Genomic DNA, 20,267 nt, shown 5'->3' with positions numbered 1-20,267 from the left:
GAGGTCACCACCAGAGTACCAGAGTACCAGAGGATCAGCCACCTCTACGATTCCAATAGGCGGGGCCGCTGCCCAGGGCTGAGACGGTGGTGCTGCCATCCAGGGCTGAGGTGGTCAGGCCACCACCAGGCCTGAGAGGGCGGGTTTCCATCCAAGGCTTAGGGGGCAGAGCCACCTCCAAGTCTCCAGGGGGCAGAGCCACTTCCTATGCCTGAGGGGGCAGAACCACCTCCAGAGTTCTTGGGGGCGGGGCTATTGCCCTGGGCTGAAGGGGCGGGGCTGCCATCCAAGGCTGAGGGAGTAAGGTCACCCCCAGGATTCCAGTTGGTCAGGCTGCTGATTCAAATAAGTTATATCATTCCACAGTTATATCAGCTCTTGCTAGGTTTCCCTCAAGATTATGGTTTGAAATACACGTTGTTAATATACATAGCTCCAAGTCTTTAAACTTAAACTGCTATATGGGCGTGAGCACAGCATAAACTTTGTTTGTCCAATCTCCTGTTGATAGGCATTTAGTAAGTCCAACACTATAATTGTGACTGTCTATTTCTTTTGTTATCTCTATTGTTTTTTTTGCTTCATGTATTTTGAGGCTCTATTATTTGGTGCCTGTCCATTTAGAATCATTGATTTCCTGGTGGATTGATCTTTGTTCATTATGTAATGTTTCTCTTTGTCTCTAGCAATTAAAGTCTACTTTATCTGACATAATTATGGCCACTCCTACTTTTGAAAATTAAAATGTGCTTTGAGTATCTTTTCCCATCCTTTTATTTTCAGCCTACTTATATGTATCATTGAATTTGCAGTGTATAGTATTTGTAGATAGCATGCAGTTGGATCATGTATTTTTGAATTGGTTCTGCCAATCTGTGTTTTCATTACTGGGTTTCGACCATTTACGCTTATAGAAGTAATTACTGGTATGTTAGAGCTTAAGTCTGCCGTTTTGTTTGTTTTCTGTTTATTTCCCCTGTTTCTCATTGCTCTATTTCCCTTTTCTTGCCTTCCTGTGGGCTACTTGGACATTGTTAGAAGTTTATCTTGATTTATTTATAATGTTTTGAATATATCACTTTGTATAGTTTTCTTAGTAGTTGCTCTAGGGATTACAATATATATATAGTTTACCACAACCTACAGGTATTAATATTTTACCACTTTGAATAAAGTGTAGAAGCCTTATTTCCATTTACACCCCTTTGCACTTCCCACTTTCAAAATATAATTGTCTTAAAAGAAGGGAACAATAGATACTGAGGCCTACTTGAGGGTGGAGAATGAGAGGAAGGTTAGGGTCAAAAAACTACCTATCATGTACTATGCTCTCTACCTGGGTGACAAAATCACTTGTACACCAAACCCCATCAATCCACAATTTGCACATGTAACAAACCTACACATATACCCCCAAACCTAAAATAAAATTTGAAAAAGAAAAATAAAATATAATTGTCTTAAATATTTCCTTTGCAGGTATCAACCACCACATCAGATGCTCTTATACTTTTTGCTTCAATCATCAAATATGATTTAAGAAATTCAAGAAAAATAGAAGAGTCTATTATATTTATCCCTATTTTTATCCATTCTTATGGGGGGTTTTTTTCCCTTCTGAAGTTCTAAGCCTACTTCTGTTATCATTTCCTTTCTGTGTAGATAACTTCTTTTAGGCATTCTTTAAGACTGGTTTGCTAGCAACACATTTTTAGTTTTCCTTCATCTGAGAATGTCTCTATTTCTTCTTCATTGCTGAAAGATATTTTCATTAGGTATAGAATTCACAGTTGACAATTTGTTTCTTAAAAGAAAATGCTAAAGCACTTAAAAAATGCTGCACCTCTTCCTTCTGGCCTCCATGATTTCAAATTCACATTCAAATTGGTGTTCTTCTGTAAATAATGTTTCTTTTATCTCTGACTGCTTCCAAGAATTTTTTTCTTTGTCATTAGTTTTTCAGAAGTTAAATTATGATGTGTCTTATATGTATAGATAGATGGATAGATAGACAGATAGATAGATAGATAACGTGGAGACAGAGCATGAACTAGGTACAGTCTCAGTCCTTTCATGTATTTTCAGTCTAGTGAGCTTCTTGGCAGCAGAGACTATGTTTTACTCACTGTTTTATCAGTGTACTCACTGTCAGGAACCAGCAGTGTCTGGCATAGAGTGGGCACTCAATAAACGTTGGCTGATTGAATGAGAAGGTAGAAAAAATAAATAGAAGAAAGAGGAAGAGGAGGGCGTGAGAGATAATGAGCCCAAGACAGAAAAGAGAAAAACAGGGAGAAAGGTATTGAGCCCTTGAAGAAACCAAGTGTTCTACATGGGACTGGGGGGTGGTATGCCAAGAGGAAGGAGGGTCACAGTGTCTATAAAGGAGATAGATGTAAAAGTCAGTCCTATGGCCCTAATAAAAACTACACAATTACTCATCGACGTTTGTTGAACAGAAATCAGTACAATCACAGCTACCATGGACAAAGCCTGATATATTTTGGTTTAGTTTAAATGAGGGGTATTGGTTTCAAAGAGATATTAAATTTCGACTCTAAGGCGCTGAAGCCTCGTGCGCATGTGCGTCTGGGGAGGCTTAGCGGTCACCACTCCCCCCGTCACCCGCTGCCCACCCACCTCCGAGGGTGACGCCCCTTGAGGACGTCAGCTCTCCAGCCTAGAAGGCAGCATTGTGAGGGGCGTGGCCTAGAGAACGCTGTATCCTGGCTACCCAATCTTCGCAGCCCAGACCTTATCAGGACCTAGAGCGTGAAGGGTGTGAATGAGGAGAAACAAGGACCGCCTGCTACCCCAGCGTCCGGCCCCCTGGGGAATGAAGGCTGGCCCTGGAGCTGTACCTCCGCAACTACTATAAGGCTGCCGAAGCCGCCGCCACTAAGGCGGCCGCCAGCAGCCTGAATGCAGGCAAGAAGCAGTGCCGCACCGTGAGTGGAGGCCGGTTCCTCTTCCTACTCCTGGCCCCAAAGGAGGGTCTCCGGAAGGCAGACAGACCGAGTAGGGAGATCACGAGTGGGAGGGAACGAGGCGGATTCTTGACAGCTCAGCTTTCAGCCCCTTGGCTCTGGGTAGCCGGTGGCTTTGGCGGCCACTGGCCACCACTAGCAGGGGTCTAGAGGTAGAACTGGTAACCCAGAAAAACGAGGAGGTTTTCCAAGTTGTCAGCCGACCTGGAGGGTTCCTTCAACCCTGAATGCATGGCTCTTTGGTTTATTTGGAGGTATTAGCCTATTTAATAGGAAGTAATAATAGGTTTGGTCTAAACTAAGTTAATAATTTCTATTAGGTTGGTGCACAAGTAATTGCGGTTTTGCCATTACTTTCAATTACTTTTGCACCAATTTACAGAAGAAAATACAAACTTCCAATTGCCTCCGACAGAGCTCGCAGGAAAACCCCATTCCAGAGGTCAGAGCATATCTTTTGGATCTGCGTCTTGGGGTCAAGCTGCCTGTTATCCCAGGAAGCGATAATGTATTTATTCTATACTACAGTTCTAAGTAAGAAGGTAAACTAAGTTTTAATAGTGCTTAAGTGATTTTCTTTACCCTTTTCAGTTTGCTGTTAAACAGGAAACATTTTGCTATGATTTTGCTTTGTGTTAACTTCAGTTTTACACACCAAGTTAAATGAGTTGAAGTGTTTACATTCTTAAACCTCACTTTAATGACAGAAAGCCCCATGATACGCCTCAGCCACCCCATCCAACCTTATCTCCAACCCAAGAGTCTTAACTGACAGGTTGGGGTCTTTTCTGCTTGCCCACACATACCATGCTGATTCCTACTTCTATGCCTTTGTCCATCCAGCTCCCAAAACGACATGCACTCTCCTCCTCTCCTTCAAAACAGTCAATCCCAACCTCTGTGTTCAGGAATTGGAGTGAGGTTGAGGCTACAGGAAGACTGAACATAGGGTTCACGGACAGGGATTCCACAGGACACTTCCAGCCTAAAGACAGGCCTGGGAGAGGAGAGGGAGAGAAAGCAGTTAGGTTTACCCAAATCAACCCATTGTCCGTATTCTCTCACTTCCCATTCTGCTTGCATGTTTTATTTTCAGTGAACAGCCTAATCATTTAAATAAATTGATGTTTAAAAGTGTGGCTTCATTTATTTTTAAATTTGTAATACTTTTGAATCTACTTGTTTGTGACTTTTTTAACCTTCTTAGGATTTTAACCTGACTGATCCTTACTGCCAAATGTAGGAAACCTGGTATATAAAAGTCTACATGATGCACATTTGAAAACATGCTATCAGTGAAAAGATATCCTGAGGCCATTAAAGAAGGGTGGCTACATCACTAGCAATAATAAAGTGCATTGAAGCATACCTCCTGTTAACCAGCCAAGACCTAGGTGCTTCCCTTTACCTCACTGGGAGCCTGTGTCAACTTTCAGTTGAGCAATAGAGGACACCCAATAAAAGACTCAATGAATAACTCAGTACTGGGGCCAAGGAAAATCAGGTAGCTGTTTTGTCTAAATAAAACTCGTTCCTACTTGACCTTTATTTTCATTTTAGTAGCAACAGATATTACCAATGATTTGAGCATGTAAAGATACACACACACATACACCACACACACACACACGCACATTTATTTATATTTATTTATTTATTTATTTATTTTCACCCAGTTGTATTGTAGCACTTTTCCTCTGGCTCTAAAAGTAATAGTATCACCGTCTACCTGTCAAAGAATATTTCTCATACACTTTGAGAAAACGGGAGACAAAATGAGAAAGTAGCAAAATACAGATTGATAGAATAAATTCTTTGGGGAGTTAAGCATCATTATTATATATGTGTTTTAATAACAGTTTGATTGGGAATAGTAAATTCCTGATTATGATATGAACCATACTAATAAAACCATATTTGGATAACAATTTCTTGGTGAGACAGCAATTGTATAAAGACGCTGACTTCAAAATTGTCACCAAAATGTGTTGTTATTAGACCTTATCCCGAATTTTTGCTAAAATGAATATTCTTTTCATCCTCTCCTCTGTAAAGTGTTGTCATTGTTACAGTGTTATATTTATATTGTTGGTTTTGTTTTTGTAGGTTATATGTTCCTTGAAGGAGTTGAGTAAGAACAGGCAGTATCTGACTAGTTTAAAATTAGACTTTGAAAGAAATTATATAAGAGAACAAGTAAGTTAAATACTTAAATTTGTTTATTTGGGGCCTGTAAGAAAAGTTTTATGTAAGGTTTGGTCCTTTGCAGAATATGTTCTTATAATATTTTGACCTAGAAGTATTTATTAAGGTAACAAATCAAAAGGCTAAGACCTCTATAAGAGATCTGTAAAAGATAAAATGAGACATTTGTCTTTCATTTCTAGAGAAAAAAATTCACCTGTCTGGAATGGAGCCACACTAGACTTAAATGTAGGCTAACAGAATTAGCCATTTGCAAAGTATAGGGTGTTTACTAAGCCTGAAACATAAGACAGATCAAAGGGCAGGTTTATTTCTGGCAAATATAAAGGCTTTACTTCTTTTTATGTTTCAGAAAATGATTGAAAAGGTAAATAAATTATGTAAAACAAAGAGAACCTGTGACAGTTAGGCTACTGCCCAATTTCAAGAATGGCTATTACAGGAAGGTTCACAAACAGGTCAGGACCAATAATTGTTCATAAAACATAGGTGTAATCAAAGCTAATGCCCAATTCTTGCACACATTGTGGATCCCAAAAAGTTGTATCAATACTAGAAATAATTAAAAATAGGACTAACAAAAGTTCTAGACTCTGTTTAACCTCCCTAACCTCCCTATAGTTTTTTTGTTTGTTTGTTTGTTTGCTTTACAGAGTCTCACTCTGTCACCCAGGCTGGAGTGCAGTGGTACGATCTCAGCTCACTGCAACCTCCGCCTCCCAGGTTCATGCAATTCTCCTGCCTCAGCCTCCTGAGTAGCTGGGATTACAGGCACCTGCCACCACACCCAGCTAATTTTTGTATTTTTAGTAGAGACAGGGTTTCTCCATGTTAGCCAGGCTGATCCTGAACTCCTGACCTCAACTGACCCTGAACTCCTGACCTCAACTGACCCGCCCACCTCGGCCTCCCAAAGTGCTGGGATTACAGGCGTGGGCCACCACGCCTGGCTCCCTATAGTTTTAACATGCAGAGAAGGGAAGACAGATCAAGAAGTACAAAGATTGGGAACCTTGGTATCAAGAATAGGGAGGAGAGTTTCTACCTGAGAAGTTGGAACCACTAGAAGCCCAAGAGGTAAGCAAAACTGATGTTTGAAGAAGAAATCCAAAATACAAATCCCTGATGTTGTGAAACCCAAGTCCACAGTAGCAGAGGGAGAGAGAAGGTGCCTTTAGCATATGTTTCAAACTTAAGTTTAAGGAAATTACTGCAAGGTCAAAACAGGAGAGTTGCTATAACTTTATTTGATGCTAATGTAAAGAGGTGTTATTCCCCAACCAACTATGTATGTTCATTCAGCTACTACCCACACATATTCAATGATACCACTCAGATGCCAAGCCCATGCCTCGGGAAATGAAGGGATGAGTTATAATTATTTCTCTTTCTCCTTTATTGGGGAAAGGGCCAGTTCTTCATCTCCTGGTTCTTATATTCCACAGATTCATCACAGTATGCCAGAATACAAACTGATCCACCAGAATCCCAGGCTAATAGTCTATAGACCTCATATATAGGACCTCCACTTTTTTTTTTTTTTTTTGAGATGGAGTCTCGCTCTGTCGCCCAGGCTGGAGTGCAGTGGCCGGATCTTAGCTCACTGCAAGCTCCGCCTCCTGGGTTCACGCCATTCTCCTGCCACAGCCTCCCGAGTAGCTGGGACTACAGGCACCCGCCACCTCACCCGGCTAGTTTTTTTTTTTTTTGTAATTTTTTAGTAGAGACGGGGTTTCACCGTGTTAGCCAGGATGGTCTCGATCTCCTGACCTCGTGATCCGCCCGTCTCGGCCTCCCAAAGTGCTGGGATTACAGGCTTGAGCCACCGTGCCCGGCCGACCTCCACCTATTTTTTAAAGGAAATTCAAACCTGCTGGGTTTTTCTGAAGTCAGTCCTTCAGTTAATTCCAATCACCTTTAGAAACTCATGTTCCCCAAACTACTGAGTTATGAATAATTTCTGTGTAAAATGTTTTTAATCACTCTGTATCATATTTGCCATTGTCCTAGCCATAATAATAGACAATTCTACAACAGAGACTGGTAAAAATGAGTGCAGCATGATGAGTTAGTGGGTCAGGCTTGAATAACTTTAAATTTTCTGTAGCTCAAGAAATAAAACAATGAAGCAGGTAATTTGGGAACATCAAAGCAGGTAACGCCATTGTAAGGGTAACATCCAGTTTACCTTCACGTATATGTGCACTTATTTTTCTTTTCCTTTTTTCGGGACAGCGTTTCACTCCAATCACCCAGGTTGGAGTGCAGTGGGATGCTCTCAGCTCACTGCAACCTCGGCTTCCCAAGCTCAGGTGATCCTCCCACCACACCTTCCCAAGTAGCTGGGACTACAGGCATGTGCCACCGTACCTGGCTAATTTTTGTTATTTTTAGCAGACAGGTTTCACCATGTTACCCAGGCTGGTTTCAAACTCCTGGGCTCAAGTGATCCCCTCACCTCAGCCTCCAAAAATGCTAGGATTATAGGCATGAGACACAGTGCCCGGCCAATATTGGCACGTTTATGTAGATATTGATATATGATTATAGGAAATTGGACACAGCAGGAAAGCAGAGTGTACTCAAGATGAAAGAAAAAGAAAGATGGTATCAGGACCACATAAGAAGAAAACTTAATCTCTGTAGACTAATTGAAGGGTGAGTAACACCAGATTTTAAATAATAAGGGAAAAACTGCCTGTTTTATTTGTAAACATTTTTAACAGTCTTATCATATTACCTGAAGTTATTTCAGGTCTAAAAAACAAAAAATAAACTCCTGTTAATATTTTATAACTGTGATAATATGCAAGCTTTTTTTTTTTTGAGACGGAATTTTGCTCTTGTTGCCCAGGCTGGAGTGCAGTGGCACAATCTTGGCTCACCGCAACCTCCGCCTCTCAGGTTCAAGCGATTCTCCTGCCTCAGCCTCCTGAGTAGCTGGGATTACAGGCATGTGCCACCTCGCCCGGCTAATTTTGTATTTTTAGTAGAGACAGGGTTTCTCCACGTTGGTCAGGCTGGTCTCAAACTCATGACCTCAGGTGATCCACCCACCTCAGCCTCCCAAAGTGCTGGGATTACAGGTATGAGCCACCGTGCCTGGCCCAAGCTTTTACTTAAAATAGTGAGACTGATACCACAAATTATGTATCCATTACAGTACAGTTATATCTCATCCACTCTTTAAAGTTTTAAAATTTAGCTCTAGTGAAAAATAATCACACCTGTATTCTCACTGTCCCGAATTCACACAAGGCTATTATCTGTCTGGTTTCCCTGTCAAAATACATGTAAGAACATGATATTACACACCATATACCCCGAGTCCAGAAGACAAAACTCTCTTGCCAGCATCCTTTCCAATCCACTTTGGAGCCAGGTTTAGGTTTGAATTAAGTGTCTAATAACAAAATAAGTTTTCCTACTGCCATTTCATTGCATCTACCAATACGTTCCCAATAAAGCGCAGTAAAATAAGCCCATTTAAAGCCAATGCAAGATTTTCATTATGATTGACCTGATTTCTATTAGGCCATTGATTTGCTCAAATTTCCTTATTGATGGTAGATACTAAAAATAATTATTATGAATGAGAATCCATGCTGATTACTGTAACATTGTGTTCCTTAGGAATGGAATGCAAAAAAGCCCTGTTACTTCTGACAAAAATTAAGACATAAATAGAGAAGCAAGAGTTAAAGAATGACATCAGAAAATCTGAGGACAAACTGGCTGGAAGGTAGTAGAGTGGGCTTTTACCAATGACTTGGGCCATTTGAGGAAAGGCTTTGGCCATTTTTGATATTTTAAAATGTGAATTGTCAGAAATGCCTAAACTCATGAAGAAGACTATTGATAGAGAGACCCAGTCTGGCCTGAACCTATAATTCAAGGGCTGGCTTGAAATGAGACCTGTCTCCAGAAAGTGGCCAGTAAGTGAAATTGGATTTAGTTATTAAAATATATTCTTCTTCATGCTGGACCACAAAAGGATACTTACCCCTGACTATCTTTCTAGCTTTGTACTCGTTGTGACTTTAGAAATATTGAGATGGGAATTGAGGGTTCACTTCAAATATACCATCACAAAATATGATACATCATATTTTGCTTTGCCAGTGGCAAGTTGATACTAAACTTTTAAAATATATTAAATATATATTTATGTATTATTTATTTTATTGTATTTTTTTTCTAGAAAAGGGCTCTCACTCTGTCACCCAAACTGGAGTACAGTGGCACAATCATAGTTCACTGTAGCCTCAACCTCCTGGGCTCAAGTGATCCTTCTACCTCAGCTTCCCAAGTAGCTGGGACTACAAGTGCACACCACCATACCTAGCTATTCTTTTGTTGTTGTTTTTGGTAGAGATGGTTTCTCGTTATGTTGCCCAGGCTAGTCTTGAACTCCTGGGCTTGAGTGATCCTCCCGCCTAGGCCTCCCAAAGTCGTGGGATAACAGGCATGAGCCACCATATTCGGCCTATTTTTAAAAATATTTTAGAAACAAGCACTTCTGGAGAAAAACAATTACCTATTTTTACAAAAAAAAGTTTAAAAAATTACCTATAAGATGAAGGACCAGAGGAAAGTACATTTGAAAACAAACGACAAGATGAAACAGAAAGTGAGAGAGACAATTAAAAAGCAGCTACATAGAAGATGCATCCTTATATACTAAATATTGTTGTCTTTATTCAAACCCCCTCTCTTATACAGTGAGGTCACAAGGCCCTTGCAAAGGCAAGTCCTAAGAGTTCATGTTCCCAGTGCCAGGTACTATGTAAGGCATTTCTCAGTTACATTTCCAGTTGTAGAGTGTACACGCACACGCGTGTGTATGCAGAGTGATGGAGAGAGAGACCCTCTGTACGTGGGTTTTTCTGGCAAGGATGTTTTTCTGGCAAGGATTGGAAAGGATGCTGGCAAGAGGGTTTTTGTCTTTACTTCTCTCTCTCTCAATATTAACATATTAATATCTGTTATAAAACCCCCCTCTGCTTATACAGTGAGGCCACAAGGCCCTTGCAAAGGTAAGTCCTAAGAGTTCATGTTCCCAGTGCCAGGTACTATGTAAGGCATTTCTCAGTTACATCTCCAGTTGTAGAGTGTACACGCACATGCACACACACAGACGTGTGTGTATGTAGAGAGATAGAGAAACCCTCTGTATGCACAATATTTAATATTTTAATATCTCTAGAGAGAGAGAGAAAGCTAGTGAGACAAAGGGAAAAAGGTTGTAAAGGGATATAAAGGAAAAGACATTTAAAAATACACAAAGCAAGAAATAGAGAAAAAGTAAGAACAAAAAGGTTGAAAAGGAGGAAGTGGTAAAGAGGACAGTGCAGAAACAAAGAATGAAATGGAGAGAGGGAAAGAAAGAGAATAGAGAGAAAAAGAAAATGGAACAGAAGCAGCCAGTAGGAAAACACAAGCACACACTCTGGATGAAGGAATGGAGGGAGGACAAAGAGAAAGAAACAAATAAGAGACTGAAAGAGGGTGGGGGAAGAGGAAGAAAGTGAAAGAAAGGGAGCAAGAAAAAGACATACAGAAAAAAAGGCACAGGAACAAGAAAGGGGGATTGAGGTAGAGAGGAATAGAGGAAGAGCAGGAGATAGAAAAGACGGAAGTTTTAAAAAGATAAGTCAGTAGGAAAAAAATAAAATGAAAACGATAGAATGTGAAAGTGAGAGAGAAAAGTTTGAAGAAGAGCCAGTTAGAAAATGAAGTACAATTGGCAGGGGGTGACAGAGAGATTACAAATGAAAAGTCATTTTTAAAAATTAGAAGTCAGTAAAAGAAAACAAAGATAGGCAGATAGAATACACTTTTTTGGTTGTTTTAGATGGAGTCTTACTCTGTTGCCCAGGCTGGAGTGCAGTGATGCAATCTCGGCTCACTGCAACTTCCACTTCCCGGATTCAAGCGATTCTCCTGCCTCAGCCTCCCAAGTAGCTGGGACTACAGGCGCATGCAACCACGCCCAGCTAAAATTTTTGTGTTTTTAGTAGAGAAGGGGTTTCACCGTGTTGGCCAGGCTGGTCTCAAACTCCTGAGCTCAGGTGATCTGCCCACCTCAGCCTCCCAAAGTGCTGGGATTACAGGCGTGGGCCACTGCGTCTGGCCAGAATACACTTTCAAAAGGAGAAAGCAGTAAGAAGAGGCAGTATGATGAAGATTGACTGAATAAAAGAAAAGGATATAGGAGGAAGGAGAAAATTGGAGAAAAAGAAAATAAGAAGGAAGCAGTAAGAAAGGCAATACAAGAAAATATATAGAACTAAAACAAAAAACGAATAAGAAAAAGTGAACTAAAAAGAGGGGAAATAGAAAAGGAGAGAAAGCAAAAAGAAAATGGAAGATTAGAGGGATAAATCAGTAAGAATAGTGCACTAAGGAAAGCGAGATATATAAAAAGGAGACAGTAATGTTAAATGATAGATGGATAGATAGAAAATAAGAAAAGACTTTTAAAAGGAAGAGCCAATTTAAAAAAAGGCAATACAAGAAAATATAGAAAGAAACCATGGAATAAGGAAAGAAGGTTGGGAAGAGAGAGAGACAGAGATAAAGAGACAAAGAGAGAGTCGGCAAGTAAGATGACATTAAAAAAGAAAATCCAGTAAAAAAGACAGGACAGAAAAAAAAAGGAAGGAGAGAGAAAGAGATGGAGAAGGAAAGAAAACAGTTTTAAAAGAAGCCTACAAAAAGAATAAAAAACAGGAAGACCTATGAGAGGAAGTGAGGAAGGAAGTGAGGCAGGCAGGCAAGCAAAGTAAAGAGAAAGTGAGGCCTGGCGCGGTGGCTCACGCCTGTAATCAGCACTTTGGGAGGCTGAGGAGGGCAGCTTGCCTGAGCTCAGGAGTTCGCGACCAGCCTGGGCAAAACGACTCTGTCTCAAAAAAAAAAAAAAAAAAAAGAGGGAGAGATGTTGAAAAAGGGAGGGATGGAAGGAAAGAGAGAAAAATAAAGAAGAGGGAATTGAAAAAGAGCAGCCCATAAGAAATCTCAATACAATTGTGAGGCAAGGGTGTGCAGGGTGAAAAAGGAGGCTTCAGTAAATTAATAAAATGTTTAAGAAGTGGAGTTCATTGAAAGTGAGTAAAAAAGGGGATGTAGGAAGGGAGGGAAGGAAAGAGAGAGGCAGTGGGGAGGGAGGGAGGAAGGGGGCAGGGAGGGAAAGAGGAAGTGACAAAGGAAACAGGAGAGAGAGAAGGCAAGAAGGAAAGAAGGGATAAAGCAAAGACAATTGAAAGGAACAGTGAAAGAAAGGGATAGAGTAAAACTTATAGGCAAGGGGATAAACAAGTAAAAGAAGAAAAAAAGGGAAAGATGGAAGAAGGAAGGAAGGGAAATTGTAAAAGGTTGAGTCACAGAAAAAATAAAAGAAGAAATGTGATTGTGTGAGAAGTTTGAAAGGAGGAGCCAGAAAGAAACTCAAGTACAATTGGGGGTGGGGGCAGACTTAAAACGAGAATTCCATTTTGTTTGTTTGTTTGTTTGTTTGTTTGTTTTAAGGCTGTAAAATAAATGTGATAGATGATTGGTAGACAGATACATAGATCTGACTTTAAAAAGAATAAACCAGAAATAAAAGACAATACAACAAGATAGCAGGAAAGACAGAAAGAGAAGGAAAGAAAAAAAAGTTAAAGAAGAGGAACCCATAAAACGTGAGTAAAAACGGGGAGGGAGGGAAGGGAAGAGGGAGAGAGAGAGGGAAAGGGAAGGGAGAGAGTAAGAGAGCCTAGAGAGAGAGGAGGATGAAGAAAGGAAGGCAAAGAAAATAGAAAGTGAGAGCCAGTAAAAGACACGACAAAAGAAATAAAATGAGAAAGAAAAGATGGGGTAGAGAGAGAAAACAGAAAGAACTTTAAAAGGGATGGGGCAGTAGGAAAAGAGTAAAATAAAGGAGACAAAAGGAAGAGGAGATTAAAAAGGAGGAGACAGTAAAAACATCCAGTACAACATTGTGGGTTGTGGGGGGGCGGGGGAGGTGCATTTTGAAAAGTCACTAACAGAGAAAAATCGAAATAGAGACGATTGATACCTAGTTCATCAGGTAGGTAGCTAGGTGGATAGTAAGTATCTAGATAAGACTCTAAAGAAGAAAAGCCAGTCAAAAACAGCCAAAAATGTAAAAATAAAAAAGCTTAAAGAGGAACAAAGTAAGCTAAATAAAGCTTATTTTGATAAAGTAATGGGGATGATTAAAAACTGTAAAAGTCAGTATAAAATACAATAAAATATAGACAGACGGAGAAGTAGGATAAACTTTTAAAAAGAGATGCAAAAAATTACAGTATTAAAAAAACAGAAAAAAAAACAGGAGAAAAGTTTAGAAAGTGGGGCTAATAAGAAAATCAAAAGCAGTTGTGTTAGTCGTGTGATGGGGTAAAATCAAAACACAAAAATCAGTTGTATAAGTCCAGTAAAATGTAGATTATTTGATAACTAGATAAGCAGATAGATATACGTAGGGCTGTTGCTACGAGTCAGTAAAAAAGGCAATACAAAAATGAAAGAGTTACAAAGAGAGATAAAAGGAAAGAAAATAGTTTAAAAACAGGAGCCAGTAAGATGAGAGCAAAAGAAGAAAGAGAGGTGAAGAGGGCAGAATGGAGGGAAAATGAGAGGAAGTAATGAGGGAAAAAAATGAGGGAAAAAGTAATGACAGACAGGAGAGAAAGAGGGAGGGTGGTAGGGAGGAAACATGCATGAACGCAGGCACAGAAAAGACAAAAAATGCCTAAAAAGGAGTGGGAGAAACTCGGCAAGAGACATATCAGAAAGGGAAAGAGGAAAAGAGGGAGGGAAAGGGGCTGCAAAGGTAAAAAGTATAAAAGGGGCCAGGTGCAGTGGCTCTCCCCTACAATCCCCGCACTTAGGGAGGCTGAGGAGGGAGGATCACTTGAGCCCAGGAGTTCCAACCAGCCTGGGCAATGTAGTGAGACCCCACCTCTACGAAAAGTAAAAAAAATAAAAATAAAAAAAATAACCGGGCATGGTGGGACATGTCTGTAATCCCAGCTACTTGAGAGGCAGAGGTGAGAGGATCACTTAAGCCCAGGAGGTCGAGGCTGCAGTGAGCTGTGATTGTGCCACTGTACTCCAGCCTGGGCAACAGAGAAAGACCCTGTCAAAAAAAAAAAAAAAAAAAGGTGTAAAAGGAACGAGCAACTAGGAAAATATAACATAAGAAAATAGGAGAATCTGAGAGTGAAACACAGAGGAAAATGTTTCAAAAGGAGCCAGTCAGAAAATGAAGAACTGTGGACAACAGGAAGACAGAGACATGCAAAAAGTAAAATTCAGTAAAAGTAAATACTTAAATATTTCAGTAAAATGAAGATGTTAGGCTGAAATGAACACAACTGACTTTTAAAAGGCAAAGCCAGTAATACATTATAAAAATGAGAGTTAAAAGAGAAAGAAGAAAGTAAAAGTTTAATAAGAGGAACCAGTAAAAAGATCGTAGAAGAAGAATGAAAGGCAGGTGGGCAGGAAGGAAGAAAGGTGGGAAGGAGGGAGGAGTGAAGGAGGGTAAAAGGAAGGATGGAGGAAAGAGGGAAAGGGGAAGAAAGAAAAGGAAGAAATGAGGAAAGAAGGGAGAAGGGAGGAGATGAAGGATGAAAAGTAGGCAGGCAAAGAAAAGAGTGAAAAGGGGGAGCAAGAAAGACATACAGAACCAGAAGGAAGAGAGGGAGGGAGGAAGGGGGAAGGAAAAGAGAGTGGGAGAAAAATGTTAAGGAAAGAAGAGTCAGTACAAAAGGAAAGTAAAGGAAAATAAATTAAATGTGAGACTGAGAGAAAGGTGTTTGAAAACGAACAGCCAGTAAGGAACTCAAGTACAATTGTCTGTGAAAGCAAGAGAGATTTAGAGTGGGAGAAGAATGCCATAAAAGATAGAATGATAGATGATTTATAGATAGATAGATAGATAGATAGATAGATAGATAGATAGATAGATAGATAGGACTGTTTTAAAAAGGACTGGACAAGAAAGAAAGAGATGAAAAAATTAAAAACATTAGCCAGGAAAAAAGAATGAAAGAAGGAGGCAGGGAGGGATTGTCAAAGAAATCCAGAGTGGCCAGGCGCGGTGACTCATGCCTGTAATCCCAGCATTTTGGGAGGCCGAGGCGGGCGGATCACCTGAGGTCGGGAGTTCGAGACCAGCCTGGCCAATATGGAGAAACCCCATCTCTACTAAAAATACAAAATTAGCCAGGTGTGGTGGCACATGCCTGTAATCCCAGCTACTTGGGAGGCTGAGGCAGGGGAATCGCTTGAACCTGGGAGTCGGAGGTTGCGGTGAGCAGAGATCGTGCCATTGCACTCCAGCCCATGCAACAAGAGTGAAACTCCTTCTCAAAATAAAAAAAAAATAAAATAAATAAAGAAAAAAAAACAGTACTGTACAGCAGTTAAAGTGGTAAAAACAGATTTTATTCAAGATTATTTCAATAGGGAAAGGAGACCTAGGATGGAACTGAGCTCAATTCCAAATACAGCATGAGCTAACAGGGATTATAGCCAAGGAGCAGAGTGGAGGTCAGTGGATGGAAAATCATTAAAAGGAAACATTGTGGGGGTTCTGGTTAAACCAACCTCACAGGATTTTTGTCTAACCAGAGTGATCAGACATCACTTGGGGGATAGTGGAGAATGAGGAACCTGATCAGATATCCAGAGTAATCAGATGTCAGGAGCTGGGAGTTCTGGCTAAACTGACTTAGCAGGATTCTTGCTAAAACTGGATTAAAAAAAAAAAAATGCATAGATGGGTCTAGGAGAAAGTTCAGAAGCCTGAGGAAAGTTTGGTCAAGCAAAGAATCTTTGTCTGTAGGAAGAGAAGAAAGGAAAGGAGAGGGAAAGGGAGAGAGAGGGAAAGAGGGAAGGAAGGAAGGAAAGAAGGAAGGAAGGAAGGAAGGAAGGAAGGAAGGCAGGCAGGCAGGCAGGCAAGCAGGTAGATAACTTTTAAAAGGATGAGTCAATAAGATAAGGTAAAATAATTTATGAGTGAGAGAGGAGTTTGAATGGACAAAGCCAGTAAGAAACTGAAGTACAATTGTGGGTGTGAGGGGACTTAAAAAGTAGAAATCATTAAATAAGACATTAAAGAAAAATAGAAGAGATAAGAGACAGATCAGACTTTAAACAAGCAAGGAAGAACAGGACGCATGCATACATGCAGACAAAGAAAACAGAAATCTTGTGAAAGGGAGTGAGAAGGAAACGAAGGAGGAAGAAAGAGGACAAAGAGTTTAAATGCTATGGGTATGTAGGGGGGAAAAAAGTAACATAAAAGAGGGTAAGAAAATGAGAATTATAAAGATAAGGAGATTGAAAAGGAGGTGCCAGTGAGAAAATCAAGTACAATATGGGGGAAAGGGGAAGAGGGATGGAAAAGTCTGTCAAGAGCATTAAAGATAGAGATCTAGATGATTGCTATGTAGGCAGACAGACTTTAAAAAGAAGAGGCAGTAGTAAACAGGAAAATTGAGAAGAAAAAAAATATTTTAAACAGAAGTCATAAAAATAGAAAAAGAAGGCAGGAGGCAGGGATGGAAGGAAGAAGGGAAGGTAGGGTGAACAATGGATATATGGTCAGAAAAAGAGACCTGAAGGAAGAAAAGAAGGAAGCAGCCTGTAAGTAGGCAAAGACAAGAGTGAAAGAAAGGGACAGTTAAACAGACATAGAAGAAGGGAATAGAGGAAGGAAAGAGTTGGAAAGGAAGAGGTTTAAAAGAGACTAGTATGGTTGGGAAACAGGAGGATAAAGATTTTTAAAAGTCAATAAAATACAGTAAAATGAAGACAGATGGTTGATAGGTATGTAAGTAGTGAGATTAAGTAAGTTGGTAGATATGTAGGTAAATAGAACTTTAAAAGGACAATCCAGAAAAAAAAAAAAAAAAAAAAAACAGTATAAGAGTGGGGTGGGAGCAAGGAGGAAGGCAGAGAGAGAGAGATTTAAAAGGAGGCAATAAAAAAGATTAAGAAGAGAGGAGGAGAGAATGAAAGAAGGAAAGAGAGAAAGAAGGAAAGGGGGAAAGAAAGAAGGAAAGAAGTGAAAAAGGAAGGAAGGAATCAGGGAGAGAGAAAAAGAAGATGAGGAGGTTGGGTAGGCATACAGGCAGAGAGAGAGATAGATGGAGAATGAAAGAAAGGGACAAAGGAAAAGATGTACAGAAAAAAATGAAAAAAGTGACATTTAAAATGAACAAGTCAGTAAGAAATAAAAAAAGATGAATATGAGAGTGAGGGTGAGAGGGGAGGATGAAAAGATGAATCAGTAAGAAAATCAAGTACACTTTGGTTGAGGGGGTTTAAAAAGTAGATGTTGTTTTTTAAAATACAGTAAAATAAAAATATATAAATAATGATGGATGGCCAGATAGATAGGTAACTGGGTGGGTGGGTTGGTAGATGATAGACGATTGACAGGTGATTGATATGAGAGAGAAAGAGAGACTTTAAAAGTAGAAGCCAGTTAAAAAAAAAAAAAAAGTACCCAAAAAAAAGTTACAGAAAAGAAAGAGAATGCAAGAAATAAGTTTTAAAAAGGAAGCAGTGAAGAAGACTATAAGGAAAAGGGAGATAAGAAAGAAGGAAGAAGGGATACAGAGAAACATTTAAAAGGATGAATCCATAGGAGGAAGAGTAAAATAACGTGAAAGTAAGAGACAGAAGTTCGAAAAGGTGGAACTAGTAAGAAAATTAAATACCCTTGTGGAAGATAAGGAGAGAGACATCTAAAAAGTCAGTTTAAAATACTATAAAAGATGATACATAATGAGGATGATTGATAGATAGATAACTTGAAAACTAGAAGCCAGAAAAAAATGACAGTACGAAAAAAAGCTCCAAAAGAGAATTAAAAAAAAATTAAAAAGAAGAGCCATTGAAATATATATAAGGAATAAAGGAGGCAGGAAATAAAGAAAACGTTCAAAGAGACAAGTCTGTAGGAAAAAGAAGGAAAGAGAATGCGAGAGTGAGAAGACAGAAAAGCAGTTATAATTATGTGTAGTGTGGGAGAGATTTAAAAAGAAGTCAGTTAATAACATAAACAGAAAAAGCATTGAAAATTGAAAAAAATATACGTACTTACCTATCTACCTACACATGCAAACAAACATAGAAAGATAAATGACTGATAACTAGATGGACAGCTAGGTATGTAGGTACACACATAGGAAGATAGACAGGTATATATGATTGATGGAAGGATGGAAGGAAGAAAAGAAGAAAGGACATTAAAATTAAAGGGAGAATCCAGTACAGACTTCTGTAAATACTGTAGAAAAGACAGAGAAAATGATAAATGGAAAGAAAAATGTTTAACAAGAGAAGCCACTAAAAGAGTAAAAGAAGAATGAAAGATGGAATGAAGGAAGGGAGGGAGAAAGAAAGGAAGGAAGAGAAGAGAAAGGAAAGGAGAGAGCTAGGGAGGGAAGGGGAGAGGAAAGGAAGGAAGGAAATCAGGCATACAGGAAAGAAGGAAGGGGAAAGAAAGGGACTGAGAAACAAATAATAAAAGAAAAAAGGATAAAATAATGAACACAAGAAGTGACATTTAAAACGGACTAGTAAGTAGGAAATAGAATGAAATAAGAGTAAACAAATGTGAGAGTGAGTGGTGGAGGAGTTTGAAAAGAAAAGCAGGTAAGAATATAAAGTATGTTGTAGAAGGCAGGGAAAAAAATATTTTAAAAGTAAAATTCAGTTTAAAATAGACTAAATGATAGGATTTTTAACAAATAAACCATCTAAAAAGCAACACAAATGACATAGTTACAGAAGATGGAGAGAAGAAAAGAAAGAGTCTTAAAAGAGAAGCCAGTGAAAAAGAGAGTATAGGCTAAAGGAGGAAGGGAGGGAGGGGAGAGAAAGATGTGGGGTCAGACAGGGAGGCAGGAAGGGAAAAAGGAAAGAAGGAGGCAGGCATGCAAGCAGGCAAAGAAAAGAGAAAGAGACACGCACAGTGAAAGAAAAGGAGAGAGACCCCCAGAGAAAGGAAATAGAGGAAGGAAGGGAGTTAAGAAATTAGCAAGGAAGGAAGGGAACCAGTTTAAAGGTAGAGACTCAAACAGTTGGGGAAGGGGAAGAGACAGAGGGGAAACAGGAGAGAGGGAAAGAGGGAGAGGGGAAAGACAAAGGGAAAGACAGAGGGGAAGAGAGAGATAGAGATTTTTTTTTAATTAAGTACAAATTTTGGTAAAACTATGATTGATAGGTATGCGAATGGTAGGTAAGTAAGTAGTTATGTAGGTAGGTAAGAATTTAAAAGCAACTAAAACGATATTGTAAAGATATAAGAAGAGTGGAAAAAATGTTTAAAAAGAGGAGATAAACAGTATAAGAAAAGAAGGCAGGAAGAGTGGGAGGAAGGAGGAAGGAAAGAATTTTATAAAGGAAGAGTCAGGAGAAAAAAGAATTGCATAAACAGGGAGAAACAATGAAAGAGTAAGAGAGACAGGAGTTGAAAAAGGAGTATCTAGTAAGAAAATCAGCTACAATTGCTTGTGGTGGAGGAGAGTTTTAAGAAGAATTCAGTACAAAAAGATCAAATGTAGAAAGATGGATGACTGATAGCTGGATAGATAGCTAGATAAGTGGGAAAGTAGGTAGGTATGTTGATCTTTAAAAGCAGAGGCCAGTAAAATTTATGCAGCACAAAAAAAAGCTATAGAAGAGAGAAGGAATGAAAAAAGTTTCAAAAGGAACCAATAAAAAGAGTAAAAGAAGCAGAGAAGAAAGGAATAAGGATAGAGGAAAGAAAAGAAAAGTTTAAAAGGGATAAAGCTAGAAAAAGTAATAGGAAGCCGAGTGCGGTGGTTCACACATGTAATCCCAGCACTTTGGGAGGCTGAGGTGAGTGGATCACGAGGTCAGGAGTTCGAGACCAGCCTGCCAACATGGTGAAACCCTGTCTCTACTAAAAATATAAAAATTAGCCAGGCATTGTGGCAGGCGCCTGTAGTCCCAGCTACTCAGGAGGCTGAGGCAGGAGAACCGCTTGAACCCGAGAGGTGGAGGTTGCGGTGAGCCAAGATCACG

General features: G+C 39.6%; 1 protein-coding gene across 1 annotated transcript in view; it reads left to right on the top strand.

Moving 5' to 3' along the window:
* Positions 1–2,341: 2,341 nt before the first annotated feature.
* The window catches only part of AIFM1 (apoptosis inducing factor mitochondria associated 1), a 409,113-nt gene continuing 391,187 nt past the window's right edge, over positions 2,342–20,267 (top strand). The window contains exon 1 of the mRNA XM_050777463.1: positions 2,342–2,346. The gene's annotated coding sequence lies outside the window, so the exon portion shown is untranslated. The remainder of the gene's footprint in view (positions 2,347–20,267) is intronic.

This window comes from Macaca thibetana, chromosome X, assembly GCF_024542745.1.
Source record: "Macaca thibetana thibetana isolate TM-01 chromosome X, ASM2454274v1, whole genome shotgun sequence".
In the NCBI taxonomy this organism is placed as follows: Eukaryota; Metazoa; Chordata; class Mammalia; order Primates; family Cercopithecidae; genus Macaca; species Macaca thibetana.
This window is presented reverse-complemented; position numbering and strand designations above follow the sequence as displayed.